Here is a 22,382-nt window from a genome sequence, read left to right as displayed (position 1 = left end):
ACAGGCTGACGCACATAAAGGATGTTACTATCCTTTTCCTGTCCTCCGCAAACGCGTCTGGGAGGTTGGGGACATGTGTGACCTGAAAAAATGGCCATGCAGTGACCTCTTAACGCAACGCCCATCTTCAGGAGGGTCAGGCCTCTACTCCCCCCCCCCTCTCTCTCTCTCTGCTTCTATTTAATAAAGAAGGGGCAGATGTCCGGAGCCAGCCCAGGGTCATTCAAGGCTAAAAGAATCTACTGGCTGAGGCAAAATTCTGATGCCCCATTCCAAAGCTAAACTTCCTTATTTCAGCCTCTGCATAACTTCCTTATTTCAGCCTCTGCATAACTTCCTCATTTCAGCCTCTGCATAACCTCCTCCTTTCGACCTCTGCATAACCTCCTCCTTTCGACCTCTGCAGATGTTGTTTAGCCGGGTTGGCTCGGGACTTTCCAAGAGATAGTTAGCTATGAACCACAGGATGTTCCCCTGCTGAGATCACCTGGAGGCATTCTCAGACCCCTCCCCTACTGCTTGGCTCCTGCTTCCACCCCATATAAGCTTTTGCTTTTGATTCAATAAACAGACCTTGATAGGAGTTCTACTTGGTCTCGTCTCCTTCTTTCTCGTCCCATCTTTTCAGGTATGGCTCCCCTCGCGACCCCGTAATTACTGGTCCTGCTGGACGGGACATCCAAATTAGTATAATTTGACTTCCTCCTTTCCCATTTGGCTCCCCTTGATCTCTTTTTGTTGTCTTATTGATCTAGCTAGAACTTCAAAAACTATATTGAAGAGACATAGAGAAAGTGAGCAGCCTTGTCTGGTCCCTGATTTTGGAGGATCCTTGAGTTTCTCTCCATTTAATTTGATATTGGGTATTGACTTGCTATATATAGCCTTTATTATGTTTAAATATGTGCATGTATCCTTGATCTCTCTAAAACTTTAAACATGAATGGGTGTTGGAGTTTCTCAAATTTTTTTTGGCATCTAAGGTAATGATAATGTGGTTTTTTTCTTTCAGTTTGTTTATATGGTGGATTACATTGATGGATTTCTGTATATTGAATCTTCCCTGCATGCCTGGAATGAAGCCTACTTTGTCATGGTGAATGATATATTTGATGTGTTTTTGGATTTGGTTTGTGAGTATTTTACTGAGTATTTTTGCATCAATGTTCATAAGAGAAATTGGTCTGAAATTCTCTTCCTTTGTTGGGTCTTTGTTAGGTTTAGGTATCAAAGTGACTGTGGCCTCATAGAATGAGTTTGGTAATGTTCCATCCATTTTTATTTTGTGGAGTAGCTTGAAGAGAATTGATATTAGCTATTCTTTGACGTTCTGGTAGAATTCTGCACTGAAACCATCTGGCCCTGGGAGATTTTTAATGATTGTTTCTATTTATGTAGAAGAAATCGGACTGTTTAATTTGTTTATCTGATCTTGATTCAACTTTGGCAAGTGGAATGGATCAAGAAAATCATCCATTTCCTGAAGATTTTCAAATTTTGTGGCATATAAGCCTTAGAAATAGGATCTAATGATTCTTTGTATTTCTTCAGTGTCTATTGTTATGTCTCTCTTTCCATTTCTGATTTTGTTGATTTGGATAGTGTCTCTCTGCTTTTTAGTTAGTTTGGCTAATGGCTTGTCTATCTTGTTGATTTTCTCAAAGAATGAGCTCCTGGTTTTGTTGATTCTTTGAATTGTTTTCTTTGTTTCTAATTTATGGATTTCAGCCTCAGTTTGATTATTTACAACTATCTATTCCTTTTTCCCTCTAGGGATTACAGATGTGTCATTAAGTTGTCTATATGAGAGGTTTCCAATTTCTTTATGAAGGCACTTAGTGCTATGAATTTTCCTCTTAGCACTGCTTCCAATGTGTCCCATAAATTTGGGTATGTTGTACCTTCATTTTCATTGAATTTTTTCAATGAATAATTTCTTTCTTTATTTCTTCCCTGACCCAGTTGTCATTAAGTATAGAGTTGTTTAGTTTCCATGTGTGTGTAGGCTTTTTGTTATTTCTGTTGATGTTGAACTCCAGCTTTAGTGCATGGTGGTCTGATAGGATACAAGGTATTATTTCAATCTTTTTGTATCTTTAATCTTCTTGAGGATTTCTTTGTGACTTAATATATGATCAGTTTTAGAAAAGGTTCCATGAGGTGCTGAGAAGAAGGTATAATCTTTTGTGTTTGGGTGAAAAGTTCTGTAGATATCTGTTAGATTCATTTGATTCATGACATTGGTTAGTGTCATTATTTCTTTGTTTAGTTTCCGCTTCATTGACCTATTTTTAATGAAAGTGGTTCTCCCACTATTAATGTGTAGGGATCAATGTGTGCTTTGCTAATATTTGTTTTACAAATGTGAGTGGCCTTTTATTGGGTGTGTAGATATTCATAATTGTGATGTCATCTTGGTTGACTTTACCTTTGATGAGTATGAAGTGTCCTCCCTTATATCTTTTGATTAATTTTGGTTGAAAGTCTATTTTATTAGATATTAAAATGGCTACACCAGCTTGTTTCTTGTATCTGTTTGCTTGGAATACCTTTTTCCAGCCTTTTACCCTGATTTTACAAGTAAATCCTTGTAGCTGACATGTGTTTCTTGATTGCAGAAGAATGTTGGGTCTTGTTTATGCATCCATTCAGTTAGTCTGTGTCTTTTTATTGGAGAATTGAGAACATTGATGTTGGGAGATAATAATGACCAGTGACTGTTAAGTCCCTTGATTTTGATGTTGGTTGTAGTAGAGTGTTTGTGTGGTTCTGTTTTGCAACAGTGAAGTTATCTATTTCCTGTGTTATTTTGGTTGTACTTTGTCACTTTGGATTGGAGGTTTCCTTCTAGTAACCTATGTAGGGCTGGATTTGTAGATAGGTACTGTTTGAATTTGATTTTGTCATGAATATCTTTTTTTCATCAATTGTTATTGAAATTTGCTGGGTATAGTAGTCTAGCCTGGTCTCTTAGGGTTTGCAGGACCTCTGCCCAGTTCCTTTTGACTTTTATGGTATCTGTTGAAAAGTTGGGTGTAATTTTGATAGGTTTGTTATTATATGTTACTTGGCCCCTTCCCCTTGCCACTTTTAGTATTTTTTCTTTATTCTGTACATTTTGTGTTTTGATTATTATGTGGCATGAGGATTTTCTTTTCAGGTATATTTTATTTGGTGTTCTGTAGGCTTGCTGTATGTTTATATACATCTCCTTCTTTAAATTGGGGAAATTTTCTTCAATGATTTTATTTAAGTATTTCTTGGGCCTTGGAGTCAGACTTCTCTTTCCTCAAGGCCTGTTATCCTCAGGTTTTGTCTTTTCATGGTGTCCTTGATTTCTTGGATGTTTTGTGTCAGGAATTTTTCAGGTTTAACATTTCTTTTCATGGTTGCATTAACTTTTTAAGTTGTATCTTCTACTCCTGAGTTCCTTTCCTCCATCTCTTGAATTCTGTTACAGAAGCTTACCTCTGCATTTCCTGCTTTCTTCTCTAAGTTCTCTCATTCCCGGCTTTCTTGTCTGTGCTTTTATCATTGTTTCCATTTTCATCTTCAGATCTTGAACTGTTTTATTGATTTCCTTCATCTATTTTTTCCTGAATTTGAGTGATTTCTTCATTTCCTCTCTATAGGCCTCTTTAATATGCTCAATCTGTTTGGCTGCATCTTCCTGCATTTGTTTATGGATTTTATTAGTTTTCTCCATTATCATTTTCATTACTAAGGATTTGAGGTCATTTTTCTTGTTCTTCAGTTGTGTTTGACTTTCTGTCTTTTTTAAAATTGAGCTTACAAACACCCTACCGCTAATCACAGATAGGCCAAGAGAATGGTACCACTAAGGTTTATTGGAACATTCTGGTAGAGACACTGGGGCTTGCCCATGGTGCTCTTGATGTACAAAGCCCAGATGTTTTTCCAACTCTTCTTGAGGAAGAAGAAATTGATGGCCAGGTGTATGTCATAGACCAGCTCATCACCCATCATCTTCACGTGGCCAACAGCAATGGTCAGACCCAGCTACTTCTTTCTTTGGAACTTGATCATGTATTTCACCTCACTGACTTTGGCCACCATGTTTCATTGTATCTCAAAAGGGAAGGGAACTTGCCAGCCTTGTCTAGGTCTGGGCTTAGGATACCTTTGATCTGCTTGATTAGAGGCAAAAAAAAAAAAAAAAAAAAAAAAAGAAAGAAAAAGAAAAAGAAAAAAAGGCATCACACTTCTTGGCTAGCTTTTTGACAAACTTCTTGTTCTTATTAATCTTCTTCAGTGCTTTGATGTCCATGTGGAGGATGTCCATAGCCTTGGATTTATCACAGTGATGGTGGGCCCCAGAATGCACGTGGAGAACTTGGGGGTGACAAGTGGAATTAAGCCTGATTGTGCTACAGAAGTGTTTGTCCTTCTGTGGGCTGTAGTTCTTCAGGCTGATCTGCAACTCCACTATTTCCAGAAACCTGTAGCACTTGCTCTGGTTCCTGTGCAGCATTTCCATCACTGCCTAATACAAGGTCACTGAGAGAATTTGCTGTTCAGGGCTGCTCAAGCTGCAAACAACAGAAAAGAGCCCTCCATCTTTTTCTTTGATGTTCTGGAGAGAATTTGATCAACCATGTTTAAGAGAACTATCTAGATCTACAGTAATCAGCTATAGACAAGGAAGATAGAAAAATAGGAATGTATGGCCCAAATTTCCAGCATTTCCATTTCAACAGCCTGTATCAAAGCATAGATTACAACACATAGGGGCCCCATGAGTCAAACAGCTTCCCTAAGTGACATTGACTATAGCTACAAATATCATAGGGATTTGTGAACCCCAGTTTTGAGCTTCTCAGATTTTAAGGGACATTGACTAGCAGCAAGCCTAATAATCCAGCAAATGAAAGTGTGATTACTCAGAATTGCATGGGAAGTTTCTAGAAGAGATGAGGCTAGACTCACATCTATAGCACCATGATATATATTCAATGTAATAGATTTAGAATCCTACTAGTATTAAAAATTGCTTCATGCTGGGCGGTGGTGGCACACATCTTTAATCTCAGCATATGGGAGGCAGAGGCAGGTGAATCTCTGTGAGTTCAAGGCCAGCCTGCTCTACAAAGTGAGTCAATGCTACACAGAGAAACCTTGCCTTGAAAAACAAAACAACAACAACAAAATGCTTCAAAATGTAACAAGTCTCTTCGTCATCCTAGTTAACGCAATGTTCTCCAAAAAGTCACACTCCCCATTGCTCATGAGGCATTGCAATGGCTTGTTTGATCATTTGCTCTGGAGCTCTACTCAACCAGTAGTCTGTAATTTCTTGTGACACTCCTTTTTCCTTTTTATTGGGAGGGAGAAGCATTTACCTTCTTTCATCTTCAGAGATTTTTTTTTGCGTCCTTTATAATTCTTCAAAGTGATTGAAGAGTGGCTCTGTAGTGACAACAGTAAAGCAATTTCTGAGCCTTCAAAAAGATGCAGTTCAAGTTAAATTTATTTTTCTGTGTTAACAAAGTAGCACATGACACCTAATATTTCCTGCCCACGTCCTCCTGTCCAGAACTCTACTGTTCCAGAAAGGCATCTCCGAAAGTGCATCTTTAAAATGTGGAAGACATATTGGTAGTAGCACTAAAGAAAGTATCTTTTATCCTTTTCATAAGAGCCAGTGGGATTTTAAGAGCCATTGGCTGGGAATATTGGTCCTACACTAAACATTGTGCTATTCCTTTTGAATCTTGGTCAAGACTCAGGTGTGAAGAGTTTGCAGTTAACCGTTAAGAATTCTGACTTGTGTAAATCATCATGGTAATAATTTCCCACTTGTATACTACCCCATAAAATTACTGCAACAAACACCAGAGGTTTAATGGAACACGATGGTGCAGACCTGTAATCCTAGCACTGGGTAAGCTGAGGCAGGAGAATAGCAAGGGTCAGCCTGAGATACATATTGAGACCCTGTCCTAAGATAGAATAAAATAAGAGAAGAAAAAGTATGCTCTAAAAGCCTCCCCTCTCTTTTTCCTTCCTCACTCTCTCTCTCCCTACCTCAGTCTCCCTTCCTCTCTTTGTGTGTGTTTGTTGTATGTATACGTGCAAATCTATCCATGCCTTCCAGAACATGCATTTTGATTCATAACCTAAAATACATTCCTTTTAGAAAAAGGAAGTCCCAGGAGATACTGATATGTAAGGAGCTCAGATACTGGTCAGAGAGGAACTTCTGTGAAGGCACCAACTCTGTTTTGTTAGAAGTTAGTATCCAGTTGTCATCATTATAAAGAAAGGTCTGATTCTGCTTCAAACGCCTTAGCTCAGGTTTAACTCTCCTCTGATGTTTATTCCTAGCCTCCTGCTCTGCACAGGAAGTGCTTCAAGTGACTCTTTAGCTTCCAACCCTAACTGGACATAATTCTGCCACATAGACACTGTGTCCCACTCCTCCACAACAAAATATTCTGAGTTTTTCAAGAATGGACTTGAGCTGGTCTCTGTTATTCAGCCTGACTCAGCACTGAAAAACTGAGATGGTGGAGAAAGAATGCTTTTAAAACAAGGAATGGCTCAAACAAATGCAGTACTTTAGGAGAAAAAGGGCAGTTCTAAAATATTCTTAAGCTCTTAGGGGCCCACTGCCCATCAGAGCTTCTCTGCCATCAGAGAAGCTTGCGCTCCCCACTGAAACCTCCTCCAGCCAGCCTCCCATGGACTGGAAGGCAGTTTGTCATTCCTCTAGCTCTCTCTATGGAAGCTTTCTTTCCCCCATTTAAATGGAGCAGGGAAATAAGACAACCTGCTTGAGGAAGAACATAGCACACTTGGCTGATGTTGGTGCAAGGAGAACACAAAAGTCTTCAGGTGTCCAGACAAATTATCCCAGTTAACCACAAATATTCCACTAAATTCAGGAGGTAAAGTTATTGCTCTTTGAGTATAGTCTCTTAGAGGGAATGCACCAGGTGGGGCTGGCTTTTCACAGATGAATATTAGATGGTTCCCCATGGTGGGGCAGGGATGTCTCCCTTAGGAAGCCATTACTTCCAGGCTGAGCTACCAACAAACCATCCCGTGGCTTTAGTCTAATTAAACTGTACACATTTTCGGGGGTGTCAGATGAAGATGCTGACATGCCCGCATTATGCTGCTGACATGAGCGTTCTGAGTGTACTTGATATAAACGGTGCTGACACAGGCCTTGAGAACAGCTGCTGGAGGTGCCACAGGCCAAATCCCTGTGTATTAGCTTGGTGGACCATCTAGGCTTAGGAGGACACCTGCTACTAGGATCTAGCCCCCACTCTGAAAGTTTTACTTACAGATTTCCCAGTACTGAATCTTGCCATTGGGGCGTGGCTTCTCTTAAAGCCCACTGTTAGATGAAGACACTCATTATCTTAGTACCACAGACTCAGTGTGCACAACTTCAAAGGTGCCTAGTATTCACTGAATTTGGCATGGAAAATGAAGGCATGATTATTACTGGGTAAAATATGTTACTTAATGCACATTCACATTTCTGTCATTTGAGACCTATTATGGTAACTCACATAGTAGTCACAGTCACCAATAATTTTGCAGACAAAGAAAAAAATTAAAGCTTATGGAACCCACAGATTCAATATAATGCACACTTGGCTGAAGGGTTTAAGACATTCTCTTTCGGCGAACAGAGTATGAGCCTCCTTCATTGATGCATTATGTGACCAGAACCTGCATTTGACACATAAATTTGAAGCCACACAGTTTGCAGTAAGACCTTTAGGAAGTGACACCTTCATGCTGGGTATCTTTCTTTAGTACCTCTCATTGACAAGTTTGTGAGGCAGTCAACTTTTAGAGGCATCTGGTCAAGTTCTCCAAGAAGCAGATGGCAAAACAGGCTTTTATATGAAAGAGATTTATGGGGAGGACTCCATGAAGTGTAAGGGAGGCAGAAACAGGAGGTGCAAGTGAGCCTTCAGATCCAGAAGTGTCAGGGCTTCCACTTTGGATGGGATAACGGAGCCTAGAATCTCTATATGTTCCATCCTTGCTTGCGAGAGGCTTGGAAGAAGCCTGATGGACAAGAAGGAGCTGGACCTCACCCTGTCCCTATTCAGGTCTCTTCAAGGTAGTGATCTCTATGGTCATCAACAGTGGTTTTTCTACATACAAAAAAATGGAAGTTCCTTCCCTTTGGCATGTTTGTTGTGCTACTTTAGGGCCATTATGAATCTACCAGCCAGAGCTTTGGGAGACAAGCCACGAGATAGTAAATGTATGGCTTCACTTCTTATCTCTATCAAAACAAGACTGTGGCCACGGTAATTGTTCTATACAGAGGGAGATCAGATGGACATTATCCAAAAAGTTTGAGTAAATCCTAAGACAATGTACAAAGGCAGATGAAAAAACAAAAAACAAACAAGACTGAGAGGACTATGTGCCCATTTTCTCCTGCTCAGTTTCTGAGGGGAGAATGGAGGAGCCTCTTCTTGAAGCAGTAAAACAGAAGATGGACCACTGTCTCTGGAAGTCGGGGAGATGCATAACAAATGCCTGGTGTGGAAACAGAGGGATGTGTTCTGAGAAGGGGAAAAAGGCAAGAACAGGAGGAAGTTCTAAAGAGAGTCTTCTGGGCAGGAAAATGTAAAACTTATAGAAAATAGGAGTTCTTTTTTTTTTTTTAATCACTCCTTTGTGTAACAAACAATTGTGAATCAGTTGGTATTCAAGATATTATTGTGGGTGCTTGGGACATGACAGGAAACAAAGCAAGATTCCTCTTGTATGTTAAGAAGTTTTAGCAGGGAGATAACAACATGTACATAAGCAACACAAAAAGCATACAAGTAACCTATCTAAATAGGGTTCACACAGACTACTTCTGTTTTTATGACCAGAGATGCCTTGTGTATGATTACTGGAAGCTAAATCTATGCCATTCCCTCAGATCCCTGAAGGTTTTCCCTGCGTTTTCTATTGTTTCCCCTGAGAATAACCCACCTCATATGCAGAAATTCATTAACTGTAGTTTCTAGGAAGTCTCTGGCACAGTGAAGTGACCCTGGATATTTTATTTAGTTAATATATTCGATCTCCAATAAAACTCACTTTTAATTTGAACTTAATGATCTTGCCCAAGCTGCTTTGGAGGATATACTTAAAATGACACAATCGACTATTACCAAATCAAAACACGCAAGACGTCAGTGGTAAATTTAATGGAATAAACCTACCAAGATGAAAATGTCACCAGATCTTATTTTATTTTATTTTGGATTTCAAGACAGGGTTTCTCTATGTAGCCTTGGCGGTAGACATGGCTGACCTCGAACTCACAGAGACCCACTTACCTCTGCCTCCTTAAGTGCTGGGATTACAATCATATACCCCCACACCTGAAAAAATAGTTCTACTTGGGTCTGAACCCCAGACCTCCAGACTTAAGGTCATGTTTTACCAACTGAGCCACCTGAGGCTTCTGCTTAATAGCTTTAGTGATAGTCTGTGTTTCTCTTTGGAAGAAATCTTTTAAGATAGTCCTGGTTTATCTTTTTAGAAGACAAAACAAAACAAAGCAAAACACAAAACAGTCCTAAGAACTGCCTCCCTCCCTCCCTTCCTTCCTTTCTCCTCCCTCCTCCTCCTCTCTCTCTGTTGCCAGCAATGATGTCAGGATATTGGGCACAATAGCAAGTGATCTGCCACTAAGCTGTGTCTTCAGCCCCATAGATTACATTGTTAACTTCTTAATGAAGCAAAAATTAGTAGCTCTGATTAGTAGAAACAGAACTACACTAATAACTCTCAATTAGAAGACAGGAAAGGTGCCATGTCACAGAACTTACAGCAACACTGCCCATTTATGTTACAACTGACACTTAGGGAGAACTGCCCTCACTGTCTTCACGCAGCTCCATGGCTCTCGTGCATTTGGTTCTACCTGTTGTTGAAGCCCTCTCTTCATGGAAGTCACATGATGAGGGCTCTATGGCCCTTCTCTCGTTTGGTCCTTTCTGGGCTCCTGTGATAACCCATGTTCTTGGGGCATGTTGTCAGATCTTTTCACTTCTCTACAGCCTTTTAACTTAAAAGTAGTACCCTAAGTCTAGTATTCCTATGCTTCTCTTCAGTATCTCTTCATTACCATCCACTCTGTACTTTGTACTGCCACGCCCTTAAAGTCTACAGCCTTTCTAACAGCTTTAGCTCTGAATACACAAGAGCCTGATAACCTGCTAATGGAGATCATTGGCCTATCAGGTCTAAAAGCCTGGAACAGAATTCACGTTCTTTTTCTTCTGTTCTTCCCATGTTTATAATAGCCTCTATATTCTCTCAGTCTTTTAAACTAGAAAATGTGGCTATAGTCATCTTCTAGTTCTTATTATCTCTCATTTCTATATTTAATCACTCATCTAACTGGATCTATTGTATATTAATGATTTTCAATTTTCGTTTATAGTTCCACTCACTGAATTTGGGAAGACTGGACTATTACAATTGCCTGTCAGCTAGAATCTCATGTTTGCATTCTTTAAGAGATGTTGATCTATTCCTTACTATGTGTCAACTTTGTTCTAGGAGCTGAGGAGTAAAATTAGACTAGCCTTCTTCTAGGAATACACAGTCGTGTGGGAAAGAAGGCTGTGAACTTATTCACCTGCATGTGCTATGGTGAACACTGGACATATGGTGCAATGTGAGTAGTGGTTACTTTTGCTTGGAGATGGGCAGAATGAGTTAAGGAGAGCATAAATGGAGAAGGTGGTTTAGATGCTAAGTAAGGGTTAGAGTTGGGTATGGTTTCCCCAGGTAGAGTTGTGTAAAGATGTTTCCTGGTTCAGGATACATTTTATCACACAGCCTCTAATATTTGTGGAATGCTTAGCTGTCCACTGATCACGGACATAAGGCTCGAGAAGTGCTCAACAAAACAAGGAGGCTGTGTTCTAGAGAGTTGGTATGGCCAATTTCAGCTCCTATCCTGATCAAGTACTAACACTTGAGTAGTTTCAAGGAACTAATATTGAAGTGCATTTTCTACAATTCCTTTGACTTTGCTTTATTTCTGGCCCTGGTATTGGAGTCTTTTAGCCAAAGTCCTTATAAGCAGCTCCTCAAACTGCTGAAGGACTTTACATAGGCAAAGTGCATATGTGCAAGGGTGTTAAGACCTATTTTCTCAAGTGGAAAATGGATAGATTGTTTTCAGAACTGTAGAACAAGACCTTATTGGGTTTGAAAGTGTATTTTCATGTTTTACAACTTACTTCTCACTTTGACCCCAGAATATCACATAGACTTTCTGAAACTGCCCCCAGATATGTAGTAATTGTATAATTTTAACCTCTGTCAGTAATTCTTGGTATGTGGTGTGTGAAGTCTACTGATTGATTTCTGGAGGTTCTCAGGCCTCCTGAAGCAGATGCTCATTTTGAGTAAGAGATGCTTTTTAGCATTGGCTCCTTATCTTTAAAAAAATTTTTTTATCAAAATTTAAGTGGATCTTTCAACCTGCTAGAAGAAGAGCCTTGATAAATCTGTTGAGAACTAGGGCACAGATCATTAAATTTGCTAGGAAAATATTCAGAGTAAGAATGGATGACATTATTGTAGAGTTGATACTAAATACAGAAATTCATTTATAAAATGCTAAAACTGAGGTTCAAGAAATTATAATGATTTTCACAAGGTCATCACCACTTGGAATAATATAATTTAGATTTAATTGTATATTCTCTTCTTCGGCATGTTCTTTCTCACATTTTCATTTTTAACTTGAATTTTTAAGTTAAAATACAATTATACCATTTCATCTTTCCCTTGCCTCCTTCCATGTCTGTCCATCTCCTCCTTATTCCCTCTCCCCCTCAAATTCATGGCTTTTTTTCTTTAATTATTATTGTTAGGTATACATGCATAAATATATAAATGCAATCTCAGGAGTCCTTTTAGTGTTGCTTGTGTGTATATAAAATTAGAATAGATTTGTCGGTAGTTCCAGGAAGCCACTGTGACTTAAGACCAAAATGACAAGGGTGATAATAAATATAACTCTAGAAGAAATGGAACATTTCTAAATTCATAGGCCAAATGTTAGGAGTATCAAACCAATATAGAAGTGTATTCTGTGACTTACCACTACTTCTTATGCAGTTAGAGCATGCAAATTGTGTCTTAAAATCCTGGATAAAGTGAATGCTATGGTAAGTTTTTTTCAACTTCATGCAAACCTAGGTATACCTACAAAGTACTCTTAAAGGAATTGGCTCTATCATTACCAGGTCTGTAGGGGCATTTTCTCCATTGCTAAGTGATACAGAAGGTCTCAGTCCAGAGGACTGAGCAAGGCAGAGGAGCAAGCATGCAAGCTGCACCCATCCAGTGGATTCTGCTTCAGGCTCCTGTCTGGAGCTCATGCCTTGGTTTCCCTTGATGGTGGATTGTACCCTGTATGCCACATAAACACTTTGATCCCCCAAGTTGGTTTGAATTAGCATTTTATCGTAACAAGACAAAGCAGTTAATACATTGAGCTTATTGATTTAAGTCAGAAACATTTAGCATGCTTGGCAATTTTAAACTGAATGTGAGATTTTGTTTGTATAAATGAAATTTTCTTGGTATGGTGGAACCACAATTTGTAGTCCTCAGACCAGTTATGTTTTTGTCTTCCATGGGGCAGCCAATTTCTCTATAGCCTGACTAAAGAGACACACTTCAGTTAGCCTGAGTTAGCTGTACTTTGACTACAGCAAGAGGAGAGTCTTGTTTTACATCTTTGTTTAAGCTTACCATGGTATTCAAACCTTATACTTCATTTTGTTGATTTACAAAAGGTTTTGGAACAATTGATTTTATTAGAGAACCAAAGTGCCCTCTACTGTTTATTTTCTGCCACTACAGTCAAATGTCTGGCAAAAACATTGAAGCTATTTAGAAATAAAAGCAATACATTTATTTCTGATAAACTATGGATATTTGTGGGAAAGGAAACTCCTTAATCAAAATCTGTGTGGTCATAATTTGATCACCAAAACCCCCAAGAATTTGCCTTAGTGATTTTCTTTCTTCCTTCCTTCCTTTCATTCTTTCTTTTCTTCTTTTTCTTTCTTTCGACCAGGCTGTCCTCAAACTCACAGCGCTCTGCCTGCCTCTCCCTCCAAGTGCTAGAATTAAAGGCATGTGCCACCATGCCCAGCCTAAGTAACTTTTGTTTTCTTTGTTTGCTTTCTTTTCTCCTTTCTCTCTCTCTCTTTCTTTCTTTCTTTCTCTTTCTTTCTTTCTTTTCTTTCCTCCTCCTCCTCCTTCTCTTCCTCCTCCTCCTTCTTCTTTGTATTTTAACGACAGGGTTTCTCTGTCCTGGCTATCCTGGAACTCCCTTTGTAGAGCAGCTGGCCTCAAACTCACAGAGATCTGCCTGCCTCTGCCTCCCAATTGCTGGGATTAAAGGCATGCCCTACCACACATGGCATGATTTTCAATCATGTATTTTATTTAAAATTTTTACGTTAACATGTATTCAAACACCTTCAATTTTTAGCATCAGTTTCAATTCACCTTACACACCCTATTTGCCATGCTTAATATATTTAAAAATGGAAAGAACAAATATTCCCAATTTAAATTTCTAGAAACATAAAACTGTGATGGGTCAATTGTGATTTTCTCAGTACAATTAATAAATTTATTTAAATAATATCTTATAATGTCAGGCAGTTCAAAGAACTACAGAAAAGTAAGGAATTCTGAGTATGGGTGAAATAGTCTTCCCAGGAAATAGCATACTACACAACAATTGATTATCCAATTCAAAATGGTCAGCTTTGAAAGCTACCATTTAAGTAACATAACACAGACTGGTTGATCGGGCTGTACTTACATATTATGCATATAACAACAGTGAACAGGGGTGGGGGGCAGGGAGGGAAGGCCATGAATTTTAAAGAAATCAGCAAGGGTGGGTATATAGAAGGGTTCGGAGAAAGGGGAAGGGAAAAATAATGTAATTATAATCTCAAAAAATAAAAATAATTTCAAGACTATGACACGTGATTGTCATTCTAAATGGCTTAGAATAGTCTTACAAGGTTATACATTTGCTTACTATAAAAGCTTACTTATTACCCAATAATGTTAGCTCCCTCTCTAAAGAATCCCAAGTTATCTCAGATTTATTTCATCTGCACTGTATTAGCAGTATCACGTGGGGAGTAAATAAATATATCCTGGTCTTAAACTTTCAGCCAGCTAACACTTAAAGGCCCAGGATCAGGAGAAAACAGTCTTTGAGAAGCTCATAAATCTAATTAATTCAGAGGCATTCTCTCTTTCTCACTCTCTTTTTCATAGGATTTGCATCATTGCCAAGCCTTTAATTTTTTTTCTCTAACTGTTGGGAGCTTTCTAGTTCTCCCACAAAGAGACAAATCTTGGCTGCTGGCCTTTTGGCATCTGCTAATATTTTCATAGACCTAGATTGAACTTTGAGCCTGTTCCTGGAACTTCAGAGACTGACAATAGAAACAGTGTCTATTTGTCATTTTCACCCTTTGCTTTGAGTCCCTCCCATAAACCACTGGGAAATACAGGAAGAGGCAGCTTGGGGACAGGGAGAAGAAAGCCTGTATCCCCCTCTTCAGTTCTCTGAGTCTCAGTTTTCATCTTACCCTGGAAAAAGTGAAGCAAACACACATTAAAACGGGTAGTGACAAAGTGTATCTGACTAGACTGCTGCCTGGAGAGGCTTGATCTTAAAATGCAGTCACTGGAGCCTTTTCCTTGTGCCTGTTACACTGCAGAAGCAGACATTAGGGTTCACAGGCAAGAGGGCCTGCCTAGCAGTGCATGACAGAAGCAGGAGGTGCCTTCCAGAGAGTATGGGGCGCACACTCAACAGAAGTGCAAAACTCAAAATTCACCTGATGCACTATGCCCCTGGGCCTTTAAATAGCACTTTCACTTTTTCTCAAGCCCATGGGAAGAGCTTTTAGGTCCTCCCCACTGCCCAGCTGACTCTCCTCTAAGGGGAGAGGACTGACCACCTAGCAGTTGGGTAACTGTTCTGAGCTTTTGGTTTGAAAGATCAATCCACCTGGATCAGAGCTCAGCCCCAGGCCACTGGCCTTGCATGGCTGTGAATCTGGTTAACAGTAACTCCCCTACAGGTAGGTTGCTCAGAGACCAGGCCACACTGTCATGGCTACTGATCTAATCTATTTGAGTTCTCACTCAAATCTTATTGGTAATAAAAATGCCATGTGGATAGCTGGAAGATCATAGAAGGATAATTTATTGTAACAGGGTTTTTGTTGTTGTTGTTTGTTGTTTTTTTTCTGATAAACTTTCATGTCCTGCTCAGTTTTTATTGGGATACAACCTGGAAGGGGGAACATCAGTTGAAGAACGCCTAGATCAGATTGGCCAGGTCCATGTCTCTGAGAGACTGTCTTGTTTGATGGTTGATGTAGGACAGCCTGCCACTGTGGGCGGCACCATCCTAGACAGGAGAGCTATGCTACATAAGAAAGCTGACTGAACGTGAGCCAGTGAACCAGTGAGCAAGCAACATTCCTCTGTGGTTTCCATTTTCAGTTCCTGTTCTAGTTTCTGCCCTCACTTCCCTCACTGATTGACTGTGAGGTGGAAGTGTAAGTTGAAATAAATCCTGTTCCTCCAAAGCTGTTTGTGGTCACTGTTTATCATAGCAACAAACAGCAACCTATAGCAGTGTGTCAGTTCTATTTTTGGCTTGGTAGGTATATTCGTGGCTGCTAAATCCCAGCATATCCACAGTGTGGATCATCTTGAGTTTTCCAGTGAGAACAAGTGTTTGGGTAACCTGTCCTGCTGTGGTCTCTCTGACATTTTGTGTTCTAGCAAAGCTTTTATATTAGTTACTTTTCCTGCTACTAAAACAAAATATTGACAAAAGTAGTCTAAGACAGGAGGGCTTCGTGCTGGCTCAGTTTGAGGGTAGGGCCCATCGTGGTTTGGGAGGCAGAGGGGCAGCAGCCGCTCACATTGTACCCAGTCAGGGAACAGTGAGAGGTGAAATTGCTCTCCAGATCTTTCTCCCCTTTATCCAGTTTAGGATCTTAGCACCTGGAATAGCACCCCCTAGAGTTGGAAGCTTTTCCAACCTCAATTAACCCAGTGTAGAAAATCCTTTAAAGCTATGCCCATGGGGCTGTTTTCATGGTAACTCTGAATTCCATTAAGGTCACAAATACTAACCATGACTGTAGGCTTTGAACTTTTCAAACATACTTTATTTGGGGTTCTTTACTGTTTATATCTCCTTTCCAACCCACCTACCCTAGATAGGAGAAAAAAGGTTAATGGGAACAGGGGAAGTAGACCTTTTTAGACTTAGTTCCTTGGAGAATTCCACTGCCATAGTCAGCAGGACCCCAGCCGACCCATTAAATGGGAAACCAACAATTCAGCAAAGGCGACTGCAACTGCAGCAGCTGGAACCTCAAAGTGTTCGCTGGAATGGTTCTCTCTAGGAGCGTCTCAAAGTGGAGCCATGAACAGCCAAGACCAAAAAGCCAAAAAGCCAAGCCTCTTGTTTGGGGGTATACATGTGTGTGTGTATGTGTGTGTGTGTGTGTGTGTGTATGTATATCCTCATAGAGTCCATACTAGGATGCTTATGAGTTGGCACAGATGAAGCCCCCACAAGAGGTGTTCCTCTTCTAGTGGACAAACATCACCTGTTCTCTTACAAGTCTGTTTCCCGTGAAAAACACCACACACCCTTACACACGTTTCATATTGCACACTCGGATTAAGAAAAAAAACATGTTTACATCCACTACACAATACAAAATTCAAATCTGTAATGAAAGACGTGCACACAGGAGTGGAAATGAAGAAAGAACCGAACAGAAGAAGAGCTGCCATCATGAGTATTATAGTACTTATACATGAGGGTTGCTACTTTTACATGGCCTTTGAAGACCATTTTTACAGACAAACAGGATACAAGCAAATGAAAACTAAGTTCTGATTATCTTGAGGGTCTGTATGAACTTGAGGAAAATGTTGACTGATTTTATTTTCATAAGAAGGCAGAGATTTGAACATAATACAATATACACATTATTACAGCATAACATACCTCATTAATATGGACCATTCTCATGTAATGGATAAACTGTACTGAAGTAATTGTGGCTGGCTCTAGGATGTAAAGACAATGCCAATGTTAAGAGCTATTGGCTGAGCATTTTTTATGAGCTACCTTGAGTTGTGGAGTCTGACTTATAGACACCACGTTTTCTTTCACCAGGGATCAAAGTCTAGTTGGTAGCCTTTCTCACTGTTCCTCTGATCTTTGCTTCCTGGCCCTTTAACTAACGAGTAGGAAGGGATGGAAGCATGCCAACAGAATACATACCCATGCATATGTGTACACAGAATTTCATACACAGATTAACAATTTAGAACATTGTATCTGGTTCTAATCTGTTCCATAGGATTGACTTGCTTTCTACTATTCTATATTTTTATTCTTCTATTTCCACAGTGAGAACCCAATGACCTTACTACATTAACTCATTTATTCAACAATCTAGTGCACTTAAAACAGGTTAACAATGACTTTACACATGCCACTATAATAATAATATGTGAGTGATTGACAGCTCTGCACTTCTATCCCAAGAATAAGGATAAGTAGTTACATATTGTCTAGAAGTTGTTTACTCATTTCTTCTTTTCCCCCCTTGTCATATGACCTGGTTTTTTACCAGAATATCAACTAGGTATACACATTTCAATTATACTCGCTTCTTCATTTCACTCATTTTATTTTTGGAATATATACAATATTAGCATGATTTCAAACCCAGCTATATGATATAGCATAACCAGAGTCCCTTCTTCCTGTATTCTTTTTATCTGATATCCCCATCCCATATAAGTAGCCAACTGGACAGTCCTCTGATTTGTATTTCTCAGGTCCCTTTTAGGTATGTTAAGCTGTGTGTGTGTGTGTGTGTGTGTGTGTGTGTGTGTGTGTGTATGTGTGTGATGATTCTTTCCTTTTTACACCACAGTTAATATACTATGAATGCTTTTCCCAAAATTTCAATTTAATTGTATTTCTTGTAAATCATTCCATATCCTTGTATGGAGTTCTACAATATTCTGCTGAAGAGCTGTACAGTACTCCACTTGCTTGACAATCACAAATATTTTATGATTAACTATATATAAAGCTATTTTCATATCATGTTACTGGGGAAATGTGCTCAAGCTCAGAGATTTCTGTGTTCAGATGTAGAACTCTGTCCTTTAGGCACCACATGGCCATTGTTATTTTGAAACCAGAGCAGTGGGATGACCAGTACAAGATCATTACAAGGTTGGCCCTTGTGGGAAGAAGAAAGGTTCATGAGGCAAGTGATTCCCCATAGAGTTGGGCAAAAATGTTTCTTTGGTCTGTGGTTGGTTCCCTATCAAGGATTAATGACATTTGTTGATGTTGATACCTCTCCTAAGAAAAGTAGTAATTAGATGTAGTGGGTTAGAGACTGACAACTCCTCTCTGTAGAGATATTTCCCACATCTCATGACCATAGACCTGTTTCTCTACTTCACTAACAGAATGGATTGTAAAGCTTTTGGAATTTTTTTCCAGTATGATGGACCTCTGTTTATAGGCCTTTGCTGTGGTTTTCATCATTATTTTGATGTGGCTGTAATTGTTGATCTTTCCATATAATTATGGAATATACATAGATGCATATATGTACATATGTTGTTTGCTCAAGCTATTTGTTCAAATCTGTCCATGTCTCTACAAAATTTCTTTAGGTACTTTTCTGTAATTTTAGATATCAATAAATTAAAGAGTAATGGTTTGTTAGTGATACATGTTGTAAATACCTTTACTCAGCTTGTTTATTCTGGAGTGTGATAGAAGGAATGGATCTACTTCAGTGTTCCACACACTGCATTAAACAGGACATCTTATTCTTGGATTCAAGATAACACTTTTGCTATTCAGTGAATTCTGTGTAGTTGAACTGATTGACCTCTGTAGGGTCTTAGTAATTTCTTAGCTATGCTTCCCTTTATCTGTTGAGTTTCTAGCTTTTAATAAAACTAATTTTTACCCAACACAAAGGTAGATATATTTTAGTATATTATTATTATTATTATTATTATTATTATTATTATTATTATTATTATTAATCCAAGTCAGGGGGCTTGTTTTACTTAAACACAAACTTTTAACTTTTTAATTATGAAAAGCTGTTTAAACTTCTCACAAGTTGAATATTGTGAAATCATTGAACATGAATGCAGTTTAACACAGCCTTGAAGATACATTGTTTCAATTTTTCCCATTCCCTGTTCTACCTTTATCGCTCAAGGGTGCCATCCCTTCTTATCTACGACACCAAGGAAGGGGAAAACAGGACACTACCATGAAATTAACAGCTGAAACAACCTGCTTCCCCATCATATTTTGAGTTACTATATCTCCCAGTAGTGTCTACTCATAATCATATCATTAAGACAACTACAGTCAGAGGGATGTGGAAAGATCTGGGGGACGGAAAACTGTAATCAGAATATATTGTATGAAAAAAATTGATTTTCAGTTAAAAATAATAAAAGAAAAATATATATTTACAAAGAAAACAAATAGAGAACAAAACAAGAAAAGCTAAATATAAGGCGATGAGGAAGTAATGAATGCAAGTAATGACACAAACTGTGAACGAAGATATAAAGCTAATAGTTGCTCTAGTTCTAATTGTTAAGGACCTTTTGTTTTTGGTGCTGTGTAAGTCTATAAAATATATCCAGTACTGAGAAGTATAAAATATAATGTGCAGTTTCACACCTTCAATCTTAAATGCCAATTCTAACTGCATAAGTTTATGAAATTGTACAGACTTTGGTTAATTTGGGTGTGTAATGTATTTGCAAATATTTTATAATAACATTTATAATAATATTTTTAAAAAGACAACTGATCTACTGTTTCTGTCTTTGGGGTGGCTAGACACTAAGGGGCTCTTATAGAAAGGCAAAGAGGGAATGAGACCAATCCCACTTACATTATGGTAATTCATATGTTTTTAAATTAGAATAGGAAAATCTTATGCTAATTTTACTTCTTTCAGTGATTCGAAAATAGTATTTGGTTGAATTAGGAATATAACTTGCTTCCCTTGTGTGAAGCCTCAGGTTTGATACTAACACTGAAAAAAAAAAGAAGCGTGGCAATCATTTATCATGACAGATACACCTTTTCTTTCTAGAAGATACTAACATTTTAAAACGTTTTTTTGCAGTAAGATTTCATAAAAACTAGAGCTATTTTATTCATTGACTATGATTAGTTTCAGAATCTCAATGATAACAGAAAACAGTTAATCAATAAAATTGTGGACTCCACTGGCACAATCCAGTTTTTTTTTAATGCAGTTCAAATATGTGTCATATCAACACAATTTTCAACTTTATTGTGATTATGAGAAGCTAACAAACTGTTCCTTGAAGACTTAACCCAGAGTCAAGAGATATTGCCCTGGGAACTACACAACTACCATCATGGAAGGTTTTAAACATTAGTTATCTGAATGTCTTTTGTGAATTATTACTTCATATATTCGTTAAAGTCTGTACTGTGGTATGAATCTTACACATGATTGTTAATTTCGTCTGTAAGAGTCCAAAATTCCTACTTGTCTTCATGTTTTATCTTGATATGTAGTCCATTCATCTATGCTTACATGGCTCTTTATTGTATTTTTTTTTTAAACCCAAAACTCTATACTTGGAAGGTTTCTCTCCATCTCCAGACAATATGAATATTCCACATTTGACCTTTTAAATTGTTTAACTCTAGTAAAACAGTTGTTACTTTCCCTAGAGAACCTTGTACAATTTTCTATACCCCAAACAGAGAGTAAGAACATGTTATAGGGACAATAGTCATACTATCCCCAAATTAGGAGCTATTGGACAACAGGATTCATGAGTGGTGGTATAGCAATACAGTGATGAATTTCTGAATAATCATTTTTGCACTAAAATTTTCACATATAAGTAGATTCCCATCTTTAGTAAGCTTTCAGTTTGGTGAAGACAATTTCTGTGCTTTTTACTAAATATATGCTACATGAACCTGGCTCTTTGGCCAACAAGAATTGAGGTCCCTGTCCCTAAAACTATCCTATTAGTATCTATTCCTGTCCTCATCAGGTCTGATTAGATCCATGCATGGTGTGGGTACATGTGGATGCACATGCATGTGTGTTAACATTAGAGGACAATATTCCATCTTGTTTGAGATAGGGTCTCTTGCTCACTGCTGTGTATACCAAGCTACCTGCCATGCACTGCTTGCTGGTGAGTCTTGTCTTTGCCCTTCCTCTTATCACAGAAACCCTGGGATTACAGACACCTACTACTGGACCTGGCTTTATGTGGGTTCTGAGGATTTGAACTCAGGTCTTCATGCTATAGCATGTGTCACATCTCTAGACCCATGATTTGGAATTTTAATGTCAAGTCAGTGCTGAGTAGAAACAAGCCTGGCTTCTACTATGACATTAACAGTAACCGCTAGTCAGGAGCCATTAATTCCAGATGCCTTGATGGGATGAAGAGCAGTTACTTGCAGTCCTTACTGTGTACTATATATTAGCCATGTGGCAGATATCATGATTCATGGAATGGGCTGGGATAGTACATCCTAGTTCAGACTGTAATGCAACTAGCCATGCCTTATCAGAGGTGCAACATAACAGACAGTGACTGGTCTCTTTATGTATGTACAGGGCTGGCTTGCAACTGCATTAAAACTATTTTAAAATTAAGTGAGATTTTAAGGAAAGTTTTTTAGTTCTTTGAGAATTTCATACAATGTGTTTTGATCTTACTTTTCTCCCAACCCTGCAACTCTTTCCAGACCCACCCGACCACCCCTCTTTCTTATCTCCTGTGTGTTTCCCCCAATCAAGACCAAACATTCTTTAATGTGTGGCCTGCACTGAAGTATGTTTGAGTTACCAGGGACTGCATACACTCTTAAGAGAAAGTTTACCAAGCTCCATGTTTGAGGTTGAAATTTCCTGTCCAGCTCCCACCCTCTATGCTGAGATTTAGTCTGACTTGAGTGTGCACAGTTCCTATTTATGCTGTCATAACTACTGTGAGTCTGCACGATCAGATGCCCTGCTGTGTCTGCAACAGTTTCCTAGTCATCCACTGAAGGTACTTTTAGAGGGGCATCTATGCCTAGTGTTGCAAGCTGTAAACATTGCCAAGTCTTGAGTGTTGTCAGATTCACAAACTACACAATATCTGGGTTTGCCCCACAAACCTGAGAATTTAAAATAGTATTCTTCCCCCTGAGCCAAATAGGAGCA

At 38.8% G+C, this 22,382-nt stretch overlaps 1 pseudogene across 1 annotated transcript in view; it reads right to left on the bottom strand.

Annotated features, from left to right (window-relative positions):
• Positions 1-22,382, bottom strand: part of LOC311581752 (large ribosomal subunit protein uL1-like) — a 71,412-nt pseudogene that overhangs the window by 8,164 nt on the left and 40,866 nt on the right. Inside the window, exon 4 of the transcript XR_014783546.1 lies at positions 678-5,427. The product of XR_014783546.1 is annotated as a large ribosomal subunit protein uL1-like (transcript). The remainder of the gene's footprint in view (positions 1-677; positions 5,428-22,382) is intronic.

The sequence above is a fragment of the Acomys minous genome (assembly GCF_964271855.1).
Source record: "Acomys minous genome assembly, chromosome: 13".
NCBI lineage: Eukaryota > Metazoa > Chordata > Mammalia > Rodentia > Muridae > Acomys > Acomys minous.
The sequence above is the reverse complement of the archived record's forward strand: the minus strand, read 5'-3'. Positions and strand labels throughout refer to the sequence as shown.